This window comes from Taudactylus pleione, unplaced genomic scaffold (assembly GCF_031769625.1).
Source record: "Taudactylus pleione unplaced genomic scaffold, aTauple2 ptg000064l, whole genome shotgun sequence".
Taxonomy (NCBI): Eukaryota; Metazoa; Chordata; class Amphibia; order Anura; family Myobatrachidae; genus Taudactylus; species Taudactylus pleione.
Window position 1 is genome coordinate 2,439,460 of NW_028284466.1, and position 18,431 is coordinate 2,457,890.

General features: G+C 40.5%; 1 pseudogene; it reads left to right on the plus strand.

Moving 5' to 3' along the window:
• The first annotated feature begins 16,594 nt into the window (after positions 1 to 16,594).
• Positions 16,595 to 18,220, plus strand: LOC148534735 (uncharacterized; annotated as a pseudogene).
• The last annotated feature ends 211 nt before the right edge of the window (positions 18,221 to 18,431 follow it).

The window sequence follows — 18,431 nt, forward strand, 5'->3', positions numbered from 1 at the left end:
TACATTTTTATGGGTATTTTTGGTAACTGTACTTGCACCTCCATCCACATAAGGTGGGGGAGGTGAGCATGAACTGCTGGCAATACTCTCCACGACGCTACCTTGCCGCACGGACGCGCCATTTTGCGGCTCGACCATATTGCAATTCAGCATCACGGATGTATTTTCTGGCAATGTGCTCGCGACGCTAGTTTGCGTCGTTTGCACATTTTTAAGCCACGCATCCCCCTCATGCTGCCACAGTTTTAAACATTCAAAATATTTAACCTTTTTCTCTCGGGAGCGCATCTGACTGATGTGATCCCGGACATTATCTAACACATTTTTATCAAAACTACCAATTCTGGGAAACGGTCTAACACTCTTCATCGTCATTTTAAACCATACATCACAATACCTTATCACATAAGTACCGTACCTAGTATGCATAATACGATGGGCCGATCCGATCGGTACCTCCATTAGCAGCACATCATTGTCTAACATCTCTACTATTTGCGCGGCTCCCATTCTGAGACAACTCCTACGCTTTTCAATAAAGATTTAAACTGGTGAAAGACAATTAAGATACTTTCACTTACCTGTGGACGATTTAAGTCGGCGGTGCCCACACACCTGGATAAGATTTGAAAAAGGCAACTTCCACACCCAGATAAGATTTAGTAAGGCAACTTCCACACCTATGGAAGTTTATATGTCGGCCACTTCCATGCACCTCTCTACAACAAAGACAACATGTACACCTGCTACTGTGTATAGAACGGTAAAGCTGCTTACCGAGCGACTAGCACTTAGCCCTTAAAGGTCATACAGTACCTTTAACTGTAAGTTACCCCTACCAACAAAACACTCACTGTTACACACTTTTTCCTGCGCAGAAAAATACACGTTAACCCAGATATTGGTAATAATTGAAAAATGTAGACCACAACGGCTTTATCCAAAACACGTGGCAGCACAACTGGAAGTACGTATACGCTATTGTGCGACCAGTCACATACACAATAATGCGACTACCACACAACCGTATGACAACCTATAGCTGCGTACACAAAAGTGCGTCTTTGCTGTGCGCAAACCTGCGACTTAGCCGCGTACTCAGTACTGCGGCACCCCTTTAAACATAAGGTTCTATCAACAGAGGAAAACAAACTTTTTCCTCTCATGTCCCTGGATTCTAATCAGCTTCCTTGATTCACACGGAGATGGATAGCGATCTTTCAGCACAAAGCGGTTGCAGGCAAACCCTGCATGTGGCCACTCCACCCTTTGCTGAAATATTGATAGCCGTATGTACCGTGTGAGCAGGTAAGTGACTTCACTACGAGCCCCCAACTAACGATACTGGATCAGAACCTCTATACACACCTTCCTATACCTTCTAATATCCTGCCTATACCTTCTAAGGATAACGCTAATTTGAGTACGCAGTCATACAGTAAATAAAGACTTAGACCTGGAATCTGTGGTTCCAAAGCACAAGTATTATTCAAGTAAAAGTTCAGACAGTTACACGCAATTGATGCAGACACAATTTAGGCGCAAAAGGAATTATACAGACCCAAGTACAGTATATATACGCAGCGCTTCCGGTACCAGGTGCTAGGCATCAGCAAGAAACCCCTCGTCTATCAGCATTCGGCACGAAGACTAAAACCCAGTGTTGGAGCACACATATTTATACCCCCCAGGAATAGCTAAAACAATAAAGACGTTTGTTGCTGATGCTATTGGTTCCCAAGGGGGATCCATCTGTTACGGAGCATTTAACAGGCTGGTTCAAATAGACTCTCCCTGCCTCTAACAGCTGGGGGTCTCTCCCTTCCCGCTCCCTGTAACATCATAACAGTTAATACATTTTGTTGCTTGAAGTCTCTGCGATCCATAACTCGAGAATGCATGATGCAATCTCCCCACCGATTACACCGGAATACTGTGGAAAGAGTACGCATCAGTACAAAACCAAACACGGCTTTCTTAGCATGTATAAAACCTTAGTTACCAAATATCTTTATTTCACAGCATTTATATTAACCGAACAAACTTAAATCTTATATCTTAAAGCTAATGGAACCTTGTAAGTGAATATGTAATGTGTGAGTGTACGGGGTTTGATATGAAGACGCTAGTTAACTTGGTGCGGATGCGAGTGCATTTAGCTACTAAACTGTGTTTTCATTCGGGGTCTTGTGCATTCGCTAATATGCGACTAGTTAACAGCGCTATTATGTGTATTATCGTGTATATGAGAAATGATGGGAGATGCAATCGCATGGTGCTAATAGTATTATCGCCACACATACTAAAATGTGAGTTTATCTAAAATGGCGCTTAGGCGGCCATTCGCAAAATGGCGTCTTGTGATCTCATTTTCAAGATGGCGTCTTGCGGCCAGATGGGCTATTCCCTTGTTATTTCATTATCAATTAAACAGGTAAAAGGTCTGGAGTTGATTCTAGGTGTGACATTTGCATTTGGAATCAGTTGCTGTCGACTCTCAATATGAGATCCAAAGAGCTGTCACTATCAGTGAAGCAAGTCATCATTAGGCTGAGAAATCAAAACAAACCCATCAGAGAGATAGCAAAGACATTAGATGTGGCCAAATCAACTGTTTGGAACATTCTTAAAAAGAGAGAGCACCGGAGAGCTCAGCAACACCAAAAGACACGGAAGACCACGGAAAACAACTGTGATGGATGACAGAACAATTATTTCCCTGGTGAAGAAAAACCCCTTCACAACAGTTGGCGAAATCACGAACACTCTCCAGGTGGTAGGTGTATATGTGTCAAAGTCAACAATCAAGAGAAGACTTCACAAGAGTGAATATAGGGGGTTCACCACAAGATTGGTGAGCCTCAAAAACAGGAAGACCAGATTAGAGTTTGCTAAACAACATCTAAAAAAGCCATTACAGTTCTGGAACAACATCCTATGGACAGATGAGTCAAGATCAACTTGTACCAGAGTGATGGGAAGAGAAGAGTTTGGAGATGGAAAGGAACTGCTCATGATCCAAAACATACCACTTTATCAGTGAAGCATGGTGGTGGTAGTGTCATGGCGTGGGCATGTATGGCTGCCAATGGAACTGGTTCCCTTGTATTTATTGATGATGTGACTGCTGACAAAAACAGCAGAATGAATTCTGAAGTGTTTTGGGCAATATTATATGCGCATATTCAGTCAAATGCTTCAGAACTCATTGGACGGCACTTCACAGTGCAGATGGACAATGACCCGAAGCATACTGCAAAAGCAACCAAACAGTTTTTTAAGGCTAAAAAGTGGAATGTTATGCAATGGCCAAGTCAATCCTCTGACCTGAATCCGATTAAGCATGCATTTCACTTGATGAAGACAAAACTGAACGGAAAATGCCCCAAGAACAAGCAGGAACTGAAGACATTTGCAGTAGAGGCCTGGCAGAGCATCACCAGGGATGAAACCCAGCGTCTGGTGATGTCTATGCGTTCCAGACTTCAGGCTGTAATTGCCTGCAAAGGATTTGCAACAAAGTATTAAAAAGTGAAAGTTAGATTTAGGATTGTTTAGTTTGTCCCATTACTTTTGGCCCCTTAAAAAGTGGGATGCACATATAGAAACCATTGTAATTCCTACACCGTTCACCTGATTTGGATGTAATTACCCTCAAATTAAATTTGAAAGTCTGCAGTTAAAGCACATCTTGTTTGTTTCATTTCAAAGCCATTGTGTTGGTGAATAGAGGCCAAAATATGAAAATTCTGTCAATGTCCCAATATTTATGCACCTGACTGTATATATATATATATATATATATATATACATACACTTGACTTTCAACTGTGGGGGGGCACCAACATTTATCTTGCCTCCGGGCAACTGGGATGAAGTTATGCCTCTGGTGGCACAATGGGATTGGTACCCCTTCGTCATCTTACATGACAAATCAGATTTGTAATGGACCTTACCCATGAGGCCCATGTCCCTATTTGAAAAATAGGGGGGGTGCCATTGCTCTTTTTGGGCCAGAGCACCAAAATGTCTAGTTACGGCTCTGGTGGGATGTATAGAGTGTGAAGGGGAGAACAGCGTGGGAAGTATAGGTTGCTACTCCTGCTCTTCTATTGACTGATCCATATCAACTCATGGCACTCCTAGTATAAGGGTGGCAAGTTTTATAATTAAATTTTTTTATAACAGTGCCTTAACACACCTTACAGAACTTCTAGTAATGGTGGCACCCTAATGATTGACGTTATATTTTTTAACACACAAGTTTTCCATTAAAAATGTTTAACAGTGCCTGCAGACCCTGAACACTTAACAAACTGCCTCACAGTGCCCCTAGTATAAGCCGGGTGGCACCCTAATAATGACGTTATATTTATTAACACACAAGTTTTATATAAAACATTTTTTAAGAGTGCCTGAACATGCTACAAACTGCCTCACAGTGCCCCTAGTATAAGGATGCCACCCTAATAGTAATGATGACGTTATATAATAGGTTTTATTTGTTTTATAAGAAAGTGCCCCAGTAGGCTTTTCAAATAACACAGTGCTGCAGTCCACCCCTATGGTGTTTTTTGTTGCTCACAGTTTTGCCACAGCACACACTGCCTCTCTACTGTGCCTCTTTAACACAGTGCTTCAAATCTTTTTTTTTTTTTCAGACATAAAGTCCCTTAGTAGGCTTTTGTTTTAGTAACAAACAACACAGTGCCTCAGTCCACTTCTATGGCGTGTCGTTTGTGCCTCACAGAGTGCTGCAGCCAGCTCACAGTACACAGTGCCCCTGCCTTAACAGTGCTCCTAATCGTTTTTTTTTTATCTTTTAACAAAGTGCCCCTATATCCACCCACACCCTCTCCCTCCGGTCTCCAGTGTGAAATGGCGCCTGGTCACGAGGGAGGAACTTTAATATCCAATACACAACACACGAGATTCAACGCCGGGAAAATTACGTTTTGCCTCATTTTGGAATCTGAACATGGCGAGAAGACCTGTACCAGGGCCTGATTCGACTCGGAACACCTAATTTAAGGTGTGTCCATATTCCACAAATCCAAACCCGCACATCACTATGGATGACCATGTGTTTTGTTTTGTTTTATCTTATAAACAACACTTTATTTTATTAATGTAGGAGGAAAAGATGTGACCCACGGTCAGCCCTATCCATATTATTTTGCGCACTTCTGAAAAAGGATTAGCATTCCCCAATGACATTATATCATTTGGGGAGCAGCTGAGGATGTGTTTTGAATTTATGCCCAGAAAAATATATTTTACCATTACAAGCTAGCTTAATGTATTCTGGTGCACGGCATTACAAAGTGTGATATTTAACATCAGAAGAAGACGTTTATATATTTAGTTTTCCTATAAACAATTTTTATGAACTTTTACTTTGGTCTAATAAAAAGTATCTTAGTGAACAATAGGATAAACAGAGAAAATAAAATGTTAGGCATATATGGAATTACACCCAAGGGGTATATTATGTTGAACAAAGCCTTAAAATGAAATTACAGCTAAAAACAAACCAGCTTTATTTAAAGCGATATCAGCATAGAAAATATATATTTATTGATATATATTTAAAAAGCCAAAATGAAAAGTCACCTTCCTGCAGCATACTGTAGCATCTCTGGCTGATTAGCTCTAATAATTTACTATTTTAATGTTATTTGTTATAAATTATATATAAAAAAGTGGCATAGGTTTGTGCTAAGTAGTCAATGGAGGTCATTTGTAAAACTCAAAATAGATACATTACTATATACGAGGGTGGTTCAATAAATAATGCTTCAAGACCTCTTGCGTAAATTTACTATAATCAATATAATATATTATATATTGATTAATATAATCAACATATAATAATTTATTATCTAATCAATATATGGCTTGGTACAGATATATTTCCACCTAGTCACCATACTTGTCTAAGCATTTGTTCCAACGGTATTCCAAGGCATCTATCCCAGCATAGAATAAATTAGTGTCAAGTGCTTGAAGCCAGGACATGACAGCTTGCTGAACTTCACCGTCAGTTGCGAATCACCTTCCACCCAGGTACTTATTCAATGGTTATATTCCAAAAAGAAAGAGAAAGAAGGCTCTTTTTGTGGGGCACTCTTATGTAGAATTAGTATATTGATTAAAATTAAACTTTAATTGCAATCCTTTAAAATTCCAAAATGTATATACGACACAAACAACATATAAATAAAGTCAAGATTGTTATGTTATAATCCAATCATATTGTGTATACTGGACATCAAATTTCAAAGCATATGAAAGAAAATATTACATAAAGCATTTAGTACTCACTATAGGGGTTCAAACAAATTCTAGAACCTTCCTAATAATTAATGCCATTTGATTCCATAAGAATACACTAGTAAATGGGGAAAAAAAGGGGCGAAAATATTATAAATGGTAGCATGGAACACTTTTGTCTAGTGTTCATAAATCTCAGATATACAACCCTATATTGGGTATCTGGGGTAAATATTTAGCTTGACAATAATAAGTGTCATGAAACCACTTTTCTTATATTTATTATGTGGAACATTTCTTATGATTGTACACAGCAGATCAACATATAATGATATAGTATATATATCTCATACTTGTTATCTATATGTGTTATAATGGTTGTACATTTGTCTGATGTTTTAAAGGAAAGTAACGGAAAAGAGTCTTTGATGGTATCCAAAATCTGGACTCTCATGATTATGGTCTGGCAGGTGCACACGTTTGTGGCCTAAGGTACAAGGATTTATTTTTAGACAATTTAACTGTGTTATTTTTCAACATAATCCCCTTGTAGATGTACATACTTAGACCAGCGCTCATGGAGCATACATATCCCTGTCTTGTAAAAGTCAGCATGTTGTACCCTCAAAAACTGATTAACGGCTTCAATTATGTCATCATCCATGGCAAAATGCAGACCACCGAGCTCTTTCTTCAGTTTGGGGAAGGGGTAGTAGTCAGAGGATGCCAAATCAGGTGAATAAGGTGGGTGTTCAAGCAGTTGGAATCCACAATTCCGAATGGCAGTCATGGCCACCAGTGGCTTGTCATCTGGTGCATTGTCTTGGTGGAAGAGCACCCCTCTTGTCAACTTCCCATGTTGATTCTTCTCGATTTATTGTCATAGCTGCTTCAAAAAATCAGCGTAGTATGTCCCAGTGATAGTTTTACCCTTGTCATTGTGGTCCACCAGCAGTACTCCTTCTGCATGCCAAAAGATGGAGGCCGTCACCTTTCCCGCAGACAGCACTGATTGTGCTTCTTTGGAGCAGGAGATCTCTGATGCTTCCACTGTATTGCTTGTTCTTTAGTTTCAGGTTTGAAGTCTCATCCATGGTTACAATTACTGAAGACACCTTTTAGGATCTGCATCAAACAGAGCCTGATTGGTCTTTGCCATGGTGAGACATTCGCGATTTTGATCAACACTAAGAGTTTTGGGACCCATCGAGCTTAGACCTTTGTCATTCGGAGTTCATTGAGAATAACAGCATGAACATGTTCCTGGGGGAAACACAGATGTTTGGCAATGTAACGTTCTGTTATTCTTCGATCTTCCAATATCATGTGAATTTTGTCAATGGTTTTTTGTGTCATATTGGTGATGGCCCTCCCGGGATGGGGATCATCTTCAAGGCTCTACCTTCATTGTTTGAATTCTGCTGCCCATTTCTTAACCGTGCTGTAATAAGGAGCAGCCTCCCTTAGTGTCATAACCATGCCCTCATGGCTCTCTGATGGGTGTTAAACTCTTTATGACGAGGTAACGGATGAATGCACAATGAGCAATTACGTCCATATTTTTTAAATCTGTCATACTGTCCATTTCAATTGTCTGTAAAACAATAACAGTTATTAACTTGAAACTTGTTATGTAATCCTAAAATAAGTTCAATTTTATGTGTAAATAATAAGAACTATTTAGCATATTTCATTGTACCTTAGGCCACAAACTTTTCAATCTCCCGTGGTATAGTTAGATTAGTCATCTTCTGGTTACTACTTCAGCCAATAAGATTTTATGACAGCTACAGAAAGTCCCATGGATTTAGCAGAAACTGTAATATAATCCAATGGGTCTTCCACAGTCATGTTATTTGGTAACTTGGCTATCTGTAAAGTATCAAGAATATCTTCCCTCTAAATTTTTTTCTAGAGGCTTCCATCAGCATCTGTAAGGCATTTTTTTCCTTGCATGAGTCAATCCAGTGATTACCATAGAGAGCCTGTAGACATATGCTAATTCCATATAAAACTTTTTTATTAGGTCATCTACTACCAACGCTATCAATTTGACCTCTATAACTATGAAGGAATCATTGTTTTTAGGTGGTTACCAGTTGTTGACATTTTCCTCATGAAACAGATGCATACAAATTCTGGAATACAGTAGAACAGGCTTGTCCAAACCGCGGCCCACGGGCCGCATGCGGCCCAGGTCGGCTCGTAATGCGGCCCGCATACCTCTCAAGTGTCCCGGATTCAGCGGGACATTCACGATATGTCCCGCTGTTTCGGGATTGCTCACTGTAGTCCCGGCGCCCCCAGACCACGCCCCCACGCTCTCCTTCATTCACTGTGCCGCCAGCGTAATCACCAGTGGCGGGCTGGGCCGGGGGGCAGGGTGCCATGTGCCCCCCGGGCCGCAGCGTCATGCGGGCCGCGGGCCGGTGCAGTCTGTGTCACTGTGACACCGGTCAGCGCTACACAGCACAAACACACAGCCGCCGGAGCCGGCAGCTTTGTGTTTGCTGTAATCAGCAGCCGCTGAGAGTCTGTCAGACTCTCAGCGGCTGCCGCTGCTCCCACTGCGGGAGCCATCTTCTGGCTCCCACAGTGGGTAATGGGAGAGCCGTCGTCATGACGACGTCTCTCCCATAATGCAAAGTGGCCAGAGGAGCTGGTGGATGCTTCGGGACCAGGAGCGGGAGTTTCAGGTAAGTGTTTTTTTTTTTTTAATTAAGTCTCTCTCTACTAGGGGGGGATTACTATGGGGGCACTACCAAGGGGGGGATTACTATGGGGGCACTACCAAGGGGGGGGATTACTATGGGGACACTACCAAGGGGGGATTACTGTGGGGGCACTACCAAGGGGGGGGGTTACTGTGGGGGCACTACCAAGGGGGGGATTACTATGGGGGCACTACCAAGGGGGGGATTACTATGGGGGCACTACCAAGGGGGGGTTACTATGGGGGCACTACCAAGGGGGGGATTACTATGGGGGAACTACCAAGGGGGGGGGATTACTATGGGGGCACTACCAAGGGGGGTTTACTATGGGGGCACTACCAAGGGGGGGATTACTATGGGGGCACTACCAAGGGGGGGGATTACTATGGGGGCACTACCAAGGGGGGGGATTACTATGGGGGCACTACCAAGGGGGGGATTACTATGGGGGCACTACCAAGGGGGGGATTACTATGGGGGCACTACCAGGGGGGGATTACTATGGGGGCACTACCAGGGGGGGATTTCTATGGTGGCACTACCAGGGGGGATTACTACTGGGGGCACTACCAGGGGGGTGGATTACTATGGGGGCACTACAAGGGGGGGACTACTACTACGTTACTGTTATTTTATTTTATGTGCGGCCCAAACCAAGTTTTCATCTTCTAATGTGGCCCAGGGAAGGTGAAAGGTTGGACACCCCAGCAGTAGAGCATTGTCCAATCAAACAATTTCAACTATTTTTGTAAGCCCATAAAAGTGAAGGGTTTTTTTGGATCTTTTTGAAAAATTCAATAATTCTCAACAGCCTGCTGAGGCAACTTTTGCAAAACACGTGTTTGCCGCAAAGACTTCCAAATTTCTTTAAGTACTGTAATTACACTTTAAGCTGTGTGCCTTGGGGGTCACATAAGATAATTATGTTATTCTAAATCTAATTTTTCAGAAGTGTTTCTGATCCCATCTCCTAAGTAGACTTCTTGCAGAACTCATGTCATCACTGACTGGGTAACCTTCTCAAGTATCTGCATGGTGTACAGCCCAGAAGGCATAACTAACTCAGCATTTTCAGCTGTGTGAGCCTTTAGTAGCAACTCAGAGGTCATTGAGTAGGCAGCTTGTTATGTGCCCTAGTTGATGTTAGAAATAACATATGTTTAGTCAAATCATTGAAGAAAAGAGTAAAATACAATGACTGTTTAAAGCTGTGGCTGCACGAGGGGAACACATGGCAAAATAGTGCACTGAAAAATGGTGCACCGCAAAATAGCATACTCATGTGGCAAAGTAGCATGCAGCAAAGTAGCGTACTCATTCTGCAAGGTAGTGCACCACAAGGTAGCGTTACCACGCATAAAGAAGAGAGCGAATGTGCACCTCCACCGCCCTATGCGTCCACAGGTGAAAGTACAGCCGATACCAAAAAAAAAAAATTCGTAACAAGTAACTTATATCCTGTAATCTATTTGCATTCTCCAACAGAGAGGTACAATATACATGGACACGATTGCCCCAGGGCTTCATAGATAGCCCCAGTATTTTCTCCCAGGCCTTACACGACTGTTTGCAATCTTTTCAACCAAGCAATGGGTCTGTCCTCATTCAATGCGTAGATGATTTGTTGTTGTGCTCTGATTCATTTATATCATGTTTAAATTATACTAAATTGTTGTTGCTTCATCTTTCACAAACAGGGCACAAGGTTGCAAAGGACAAATTACAGCCATGCCAGACTAGGGTCAAATACTTGGAACACTGTCTAACCCAGGGGCTAAGACACTTGACAACGTACAGAATTCAGGCCATACAGACCATTACACTGCTGCAAAACCAGCAGCAGATCCATACCTTCTTGAGGATGTGTGGATACTGAAGGACGTGGATCCCAGGTTTTTCTATTTTGGCATTACCATTGCAGGACTTAGTTTCATCCTCAAAACCCGACCGTGTCATACACACTGAGGAAATAGAGCAGGCTTTCCTTAACCTTAAGGATAGTCTGACAAAAGCACCTGCCTTGTGAATACCAGGTTATGAAAAATCTATATTGTACGGAAGCTGATGGTTGTGCAGCAGGTGTCCTCACACAGAAACATGGTGATGCTAGCAGACCTGTAGCATACTACAGTGCACAATTGGACACTGTGGCAAGATCACTCCCAATGTGTTTAAGAAGGGTAGCTGCAACTGCTCTTCTGGTAAATAAGAGCGAGGACGTAGTATTAGGGCATGATACAGCTGTCTATACACCACATGCAGTATCTGCTTTGTTAAATTCTGCCCAAACCAGACATGTCTCTTCAGCAAGGTTCACAAAATGGGAACTAGCTCTGATGGCACCTGCAAACATCACCATTAAATGGTGCAATACGTTAAATCCAGCAACGTACTTACCATATGTGCCTTGAGATGCACAAAGGGTGGAAGGAGGTGAGTTTCTGGTTGGAGGTGAGTTTTGCAGGTATACTGACACACAAGATTAAATGTAATATTTGAATCAGACCTTTACCAGACCAGACATACGTGACACACCATTAGAAGATGTAGATTTGACATTTTACACAGATGGGAGTTGTCATAGACAGACAGACACAGAAGAACTATGCACTGGTTATGCTGTTGTAGATGATGAGGATGTCATAGAGGCTGAACCCCTTGGTCCACCTCACTCAGCCCAGGTGGCTGAATTAGTGGCATTAAGGAGAGCATGTGAGTTGGCAGAAGGTAAATCAGCTAATATATACACTGACTCTAGGTACGCCTTCGGGGTAGTACATGATTTTGGGGCTCTTTGGCATCTTAGGAACTTTATGACAGCAGCAGGCACACCAGTAGCACATTCACAACACATAAAAGGACTTCTGACAGCAATACAGTTACACTAAGCAATATAGAAGAAAAAAGTAGGGGCTATGGTGTGGGGCACTCTTGTTAATTGATAATTGAATTAATTTAAGACATAACTTTTATTAGCAACAATAAAATAAAGTACCATATAGTTAATTTAAAGACAGATGGTGTAAATCCATCATCAAAGTCAAAATTCACTATCATAATAAAGTCTAAAGGCGAATTGTAAATATGTACACAATCAAAACTGGATATATTGGATTGGTAATTTAAGTATATTGAGATGTCTATATTAATATTGTCTGGCTTTGTGCAAAGAACAATCCCAAGGTATATTTTGCTACAGCACCTGGTATTCCCTGGGAGTCACCTTCCAAGTACTAATCAGGCCAATTACAGTTTAGCTTCTAAGATCAAACGAGATTGGGCAATCAAGTAATGTATGGCTGTAGGTAGTGTAGGGAAATTTGCACAATTACAGCACAGAACAATATAAATGTAGGACTAATTGTATCAATAGTCCATTTGTTGGCAAGATATCCCAAAATCAAAGAAAGAATGCACAAGCAGACTTTATTTGTATCACATATCCACATAATATGTAAAAAAAAGTGTTGGCGAAGTAAAGTATACAATGGTTATGCTAATAAAGCCTCATTGGTGAATAAAGAGGCACAGCATATGTATTATACATTCATTAAGAGCCACACAAAAAAAGACATATAAGATTGATTATACAGATTAGTGAAAAGTAAATGGTATTAACAATATCCATCAGGCTAGGAGCATTTATTGTATATATCAAAATAAGAATACATGTCAACTGCTGACAAAAATAATTGGTATACCTAGCACATAGAACACAGCATTCTAACACATTAAAATTAAGTAAAGCACACCTGTTAATGATTCAATTAGGAAAACAAAAAGAATCCCATTGAATACTGATAACTAATAGGCAAAATATCACTTATGTAAATTACTGCATATACATAGATATACATATATATATATCTCAATGTAGAGCTGGACACAAAATTATTATAATGAGGATTCAATTAACTCAAACAATGAATGAAATAACTGTGTCCAGAAATAGATACAAAGTCCTACATATAGCGTAAGTCAATCAACTGGATGAAGATTGAAAACCACAGGTAAAGAAAACCATGGAAAACCAATACCGCTATAGCTCACTGGAGAGACAGTTTTGATAAGTTAGTCACGCCTAATCGGCGATTGCCAGTGTGATAGTAATAAAAACAGGGTGCATGTGTATGAAAATTGTGTAGAAAATAAAAGCAGTTCTAATATGAACTGTAGATCACTCTTGTGTCTGTCCACCTGCTGTCATAAGAATATGGTGAGCATACAGTGCTATAAGATCACACATAACCTAACATTTATACAATAAGACAGGCGTTGTGACACAGGGATCCTGCTGTGTAATGGTGCAAATACAATACCACTCCCGTATCCAAAAATCCAGAAAGATCCAACCCATATGCTTACCGGATATCTGTACAAAGTGTATATATCTGAGAGGACGCGCGTTCACCTCATCCATGGATGAGGTGAACAAGCCCTCAGCTGGGCGAAACGCGCGTCCTCTCAGATATATACACTTTGTACAGATATCCAGCTAGCATATGGGTTGGATCTTTCTGGATTTTTGGATATGAGAGTGGTATTGTATTTGCACCATTACACAGCAGGATCCCTGTGTCACAACGCCTGTCTTATTGTATAAATGTTAGGTTATGTGTGATCTTATAGCACTGTATGCTCACCATATTCTTATGACAGCAGGTGGACAGACACAAGAGTGATCTACAGTTCATATTAGAACTGCTTTTATTTTCTACACAATTTTCATACACATGCACCCTGTTTTTATTACTATCACACTGGCAATCGCCGATTAGGCGTGACTAACTTATCAAAACTGTCTCTCCAGTGAGCTATAGCGGTATTGATTTTCCATGGTTTTCTTTACCTGTGGTTTTCAATCTTCATCCAGTTGATTGACTTACGCTATATGTAGAACTTTGTATCTATTTCTGGACACAGTTATTTCATTCATTGTTTGAGTTAATTGAATCCTCATTATAATAATTTTGTGTCCAGCTCTACATTGAGATATATATATATGTATATCTATGTATATGCAGTAATTTACTTAAGTGATATTTTGCCTATTAGTTATCAGTATTCAATGGGATTCTTTTTGTTTACCTAAATGAATCATTAACAGGTGTGCTTTACTTAATTTTAATGTGTTAGAATGCTGTGTTCTATGTGCTAGGTATACCAATTATTTTTGTCAGCAGTTGACATGTATTCTTATTTTGATATATACAATAAATGCTCCTAGCCTGATGGATATTGTTAATACCATTTACTTTTCACTAATCTGTATAATCAATCTTATATGTCTTTTTTTGTGTGGCTCTTAATGAATGTCTAATACATATGCTGTGCCTCTTTATTCACCAATGAGGCTTTATTAGCATAACCATTGTATACTTTACTTCGCCAACACTTTTTTTACATATTATGTGGATATGTGATACAAATAAAGTCTGCTTGTGCATTCTTTCTTTGATTTTGGGATATCTTGCCAACAAATGGACTATTGATACAATTAGTCCTACATTTATATTGTTCTGTGCTGTAATTGTGCAAATTTCCCTACACTACCTACAGCCATACAATACTTGATTGCCCAATCTCGTTTGATCTTGGAAGCTAAACTGTAATTGGCCTGATTAGTACTTGGAAGGTGACTCCCAGGGAATACCAGGTGCTGTAGCAAAATATACCTTGGGATTGTTCTTTGCACAAAGCCAGACAATATTAATATAGACATCTCAATATACTTAAATTACCAATCCAATATATCCAGTTTTGATTGTGTACATATTTACAATTCGCCTCTAGACTTTATTATGATAGTGAATTTTGACTTTGATGATGGATTTACACCATCTGTCTTTAAATGAACTATATGGTACTTTATTTTATTGTTGCTAATAAAAGTTATGTCTTAAATTAATTCAATTATCAATTAACAAGAGTGTCCCACAGCATAGCCCTACTTTTTTCTTCTATATTGCTTAGTGTGTACATAATGGGCTTTGGGTGCACCACCAACGATCATAGATTACAGATAATTATCTGTTATTGAGAAAAGGTTGGTTTATAACTTAATTTACTATTCTTTAGTTCTGTGCAGTATCTTTCCATCTCTTTGTAGCAATACAGTTACCAAAGGCAGTAGCTGTCATCAAATGCAAAGCCCACACATGCGAAGAAGACCCGGTGTTAATGGGCAATAACTGAGCAGATAAAGCCGCCAAATGGGCAGCAGGGTCAAATGTAACAATACCAACTAACAAAGTGATGTTCTTCAAGACAATAGACACACAGAAATTAATTGAAATGCAAGATTTGTGTTCCCTACAGGAAAAGGCGGTCTGGAGATTGAAGGGATGTGGTCAAGAGTCCTCTGGACTCTGGAGAGATGGACAAGGTAGGCCTGTTGTTCCCAGGGCATACTACTCAAGTCTGGCTGAGGCAGCACACGGTCTGAATCACCTGGGAAAAGAAGGTATGTGCAAGTTGGTCAGAGCATATTGGTGTGCACCAGGTTTTTCTTCTCAAGTTGGAAGGAGGGCAATGTCCTGTCTGACTTGTTTGAGGAAAAATGTTGGGAAGACAATACCCACCGAGCCATCCCATATCCCTCCGATAGATGGACCTTTTCAGGTAATACAAATTGACTTCATCCAATTACCACTTTCAAGGAATCTCAAGTATGTATTAGTTTGTACTGATGTATTTTCTAATTGGGTAGAGGCATATCCAGCTGCCACTAATAACGCTGTTTTTACTGCTAAGAAGATTGTTCAGGAGTTTGTATGCAGATACGGTATCCCTAGACTCATAGAAAGTGATAGGGGTACTCATTTCACTGGTGAAGTTTTCCAGAACATGTGTAAACTTATGGGAATCAATAGTAGACTTCACACTCCCTACCAACCGCAAGCCAGTGCCAAGGTGGAGAGGGTAAATGGTACTATCAAGAATAAACTGAGTAAGATCATGGCTGAAACTGGATTAGGATGGCCAGAAGCCTTACCGCTAATCCTCCATAGCATCAGAACCACTCCCAGACCTCCTCTTAATATGACCCCCTTTGAGATACTGTTTGGAAGGCAATCTCATTTGATTATAAGTCCACAGGATGATTTGAAGAGTAATAATGAGGTTACAGTGCAATATCTTATAAAAATGAGCAGACAATTGAAACAACAGCAACAGAAATTGAAAATGCTGTTACCTAGTCTGCCAGAAACAAACTGTCATGCTGTTGAACCTGGAGAATATGTTATGATCCAAAATTTCTTATGCTCAGGTTGTTTGACAGACCGGTGGGAAGGTCCTTACCAGGTATTGATGACAAGTACCAAATCTTTGAAGGTAGCAAAAGAGATACCTGGGTCCATTCCACTCACTGCAGAAAGGTCAACCACCCGAAGGAGGTACAAGGCGAAGTCGAGACAGACAACGTGGACCTGTTGATTGCAAACCTGTTCCGGGAGGACTAGAGAATGCAGTGAAAACACCTGAGCCAGAGACGTGTACAGACTGCTATCCAAGCAATGAAGTGGCGATTTGTTTCCTTTTCTTGTTCCAGGGTTCTTTTAATTTTTATTTGTTTCAGGATTTTCTATTTCTGTGACGGAGGACAGATGACGGAGAGGGAAGCCGATAATGATGTCGATAGAGTGAAGTCAGAGGAGAGAGTGATAGAACGATCAGGGCAAAATATGGTCAAACTCAGTTCAGGGATTGTTAAGAGATCTGTTAGCCATGGAACTCGGAGACAGTGTGAGGGGCTATTATCTGAGGAATATTGTGTCTGTGAGTACTGTGGATCCCTACTTGATGAGAGATGCATCCAACAATGCCAGTCCAAGAGTAATCTGTATTTGGGCGGGCATCCTTTAGAGGATTACCATTCCTTGGTGGGTAAGGTTCTAAACCGAACAGAATGTTGGATGTGCTCACAAGTACCTCAAGGACAGAATAATTCAGGATTAGTGCCATACCCATTAAAGTTATCAGAGGTACTTGAATTACATGGTGGAAGACTGGTGGACAAGAAATATAATATATCTAGACCCCCTAGTCTTAAGCTCCACCAGTACCATGTAGATAGATCCCTGGTATGCTTAAATCTCACAAATTTCAGAAAACCAGGAAATTGGGAGGTGATCTGGAACAATCAGACAATTACCTATGCACACAGGGCTGATAATGAGCCTATCGATTCTGAACTTGTACGCAAAATTATTGTAAATCGGAGATACTTCCGGTATAGGTACACAAGTAGATACGACAAAGTAAAGGTTGGCAGAGTATCACTAGGGTACTGTGCAAATATTATATAACCAGAAACATGTACCAGTCAATTGGGGGAAATGGGGGCAGGATTCTTTGTCAGAATAATTTGTTCAATGATAATGATGCATTCTGTTCCTTATGTTCTCCCAGATGATGTGTATTTCATATGTGGAAGGAAAGTGTACAAGTGGCTCTCTCCGAAATCTGAAGGATTATGCTATATTGGAAGGGTACTACCAGAAATCATGATCCTTAAACATGATAAAATGATAGACATTCACCACAACTCTCCCCCTCCTTATACCCATACTCATTATGAACACATATTTAAAAGGCACCTCATAGACAGGGGAGACCCCTTAGCCTCAAGTTTGATACAGGAATCCACTGGGATTCAATTCCTCATCGCCTTAGATATCACCCGTACAGCCAGAGGAGTTATAAATTATAGGTACATCCAAATGTTGGCAAATCTGATTGATAATATCACTGAGATGTATGATGACACCTTCAGGTTTACTGGTAAGGAATTGCAAGCCTACAAGAAAAAACTTGTGCAACACAGGATGGTTTTGAATTATATCATGGCATTAACGGGTGGGTACTGTGTAACCATAGAAACTCAGTATGTAGTAAAATGCTGCACTTACATCACCAATTGTACAAATGAGCCAAAGGAGGTGATTGAGCAGAAAATGGATGAAATCTTACAACTGAAATGGGAATTTCAGAAGGACCATAATACTTTCTTGTATGAGACTGAGGTAAAGGTAGAGAAATGGTTGTCGTGGTTAAACCCTGTAAAATGGTTCTCCGGTCTGGGAGAGTGGGCACAGGAGATGATTGCTAGTGTAGGTAAGCTCCTTATTCTTATATTTGTTGTCATTTTAGTAATTGCTTTATGTGTCAGATGTGTTCCTACTGTGTTGAAGTGTAGAAAACGTACTACCAAGGTAAACAGTGAAAATTAAATCATAATGGTGGTGAGTAGTGGTAGTATAGGTACTAAGGTTGATAAAGAACTGCATTACAATCCTGAAATTGAATGTACCATCAGATAATAACATGTGAGTAGGTTTGGTCATGTATAATAAAACGTATTGTAAATGTTCCGTTAAACATCACAGATAATGTAGTCTCAATTCCCCCAAACTTCCTTTATAGGTTCGATGAGGTCCCACA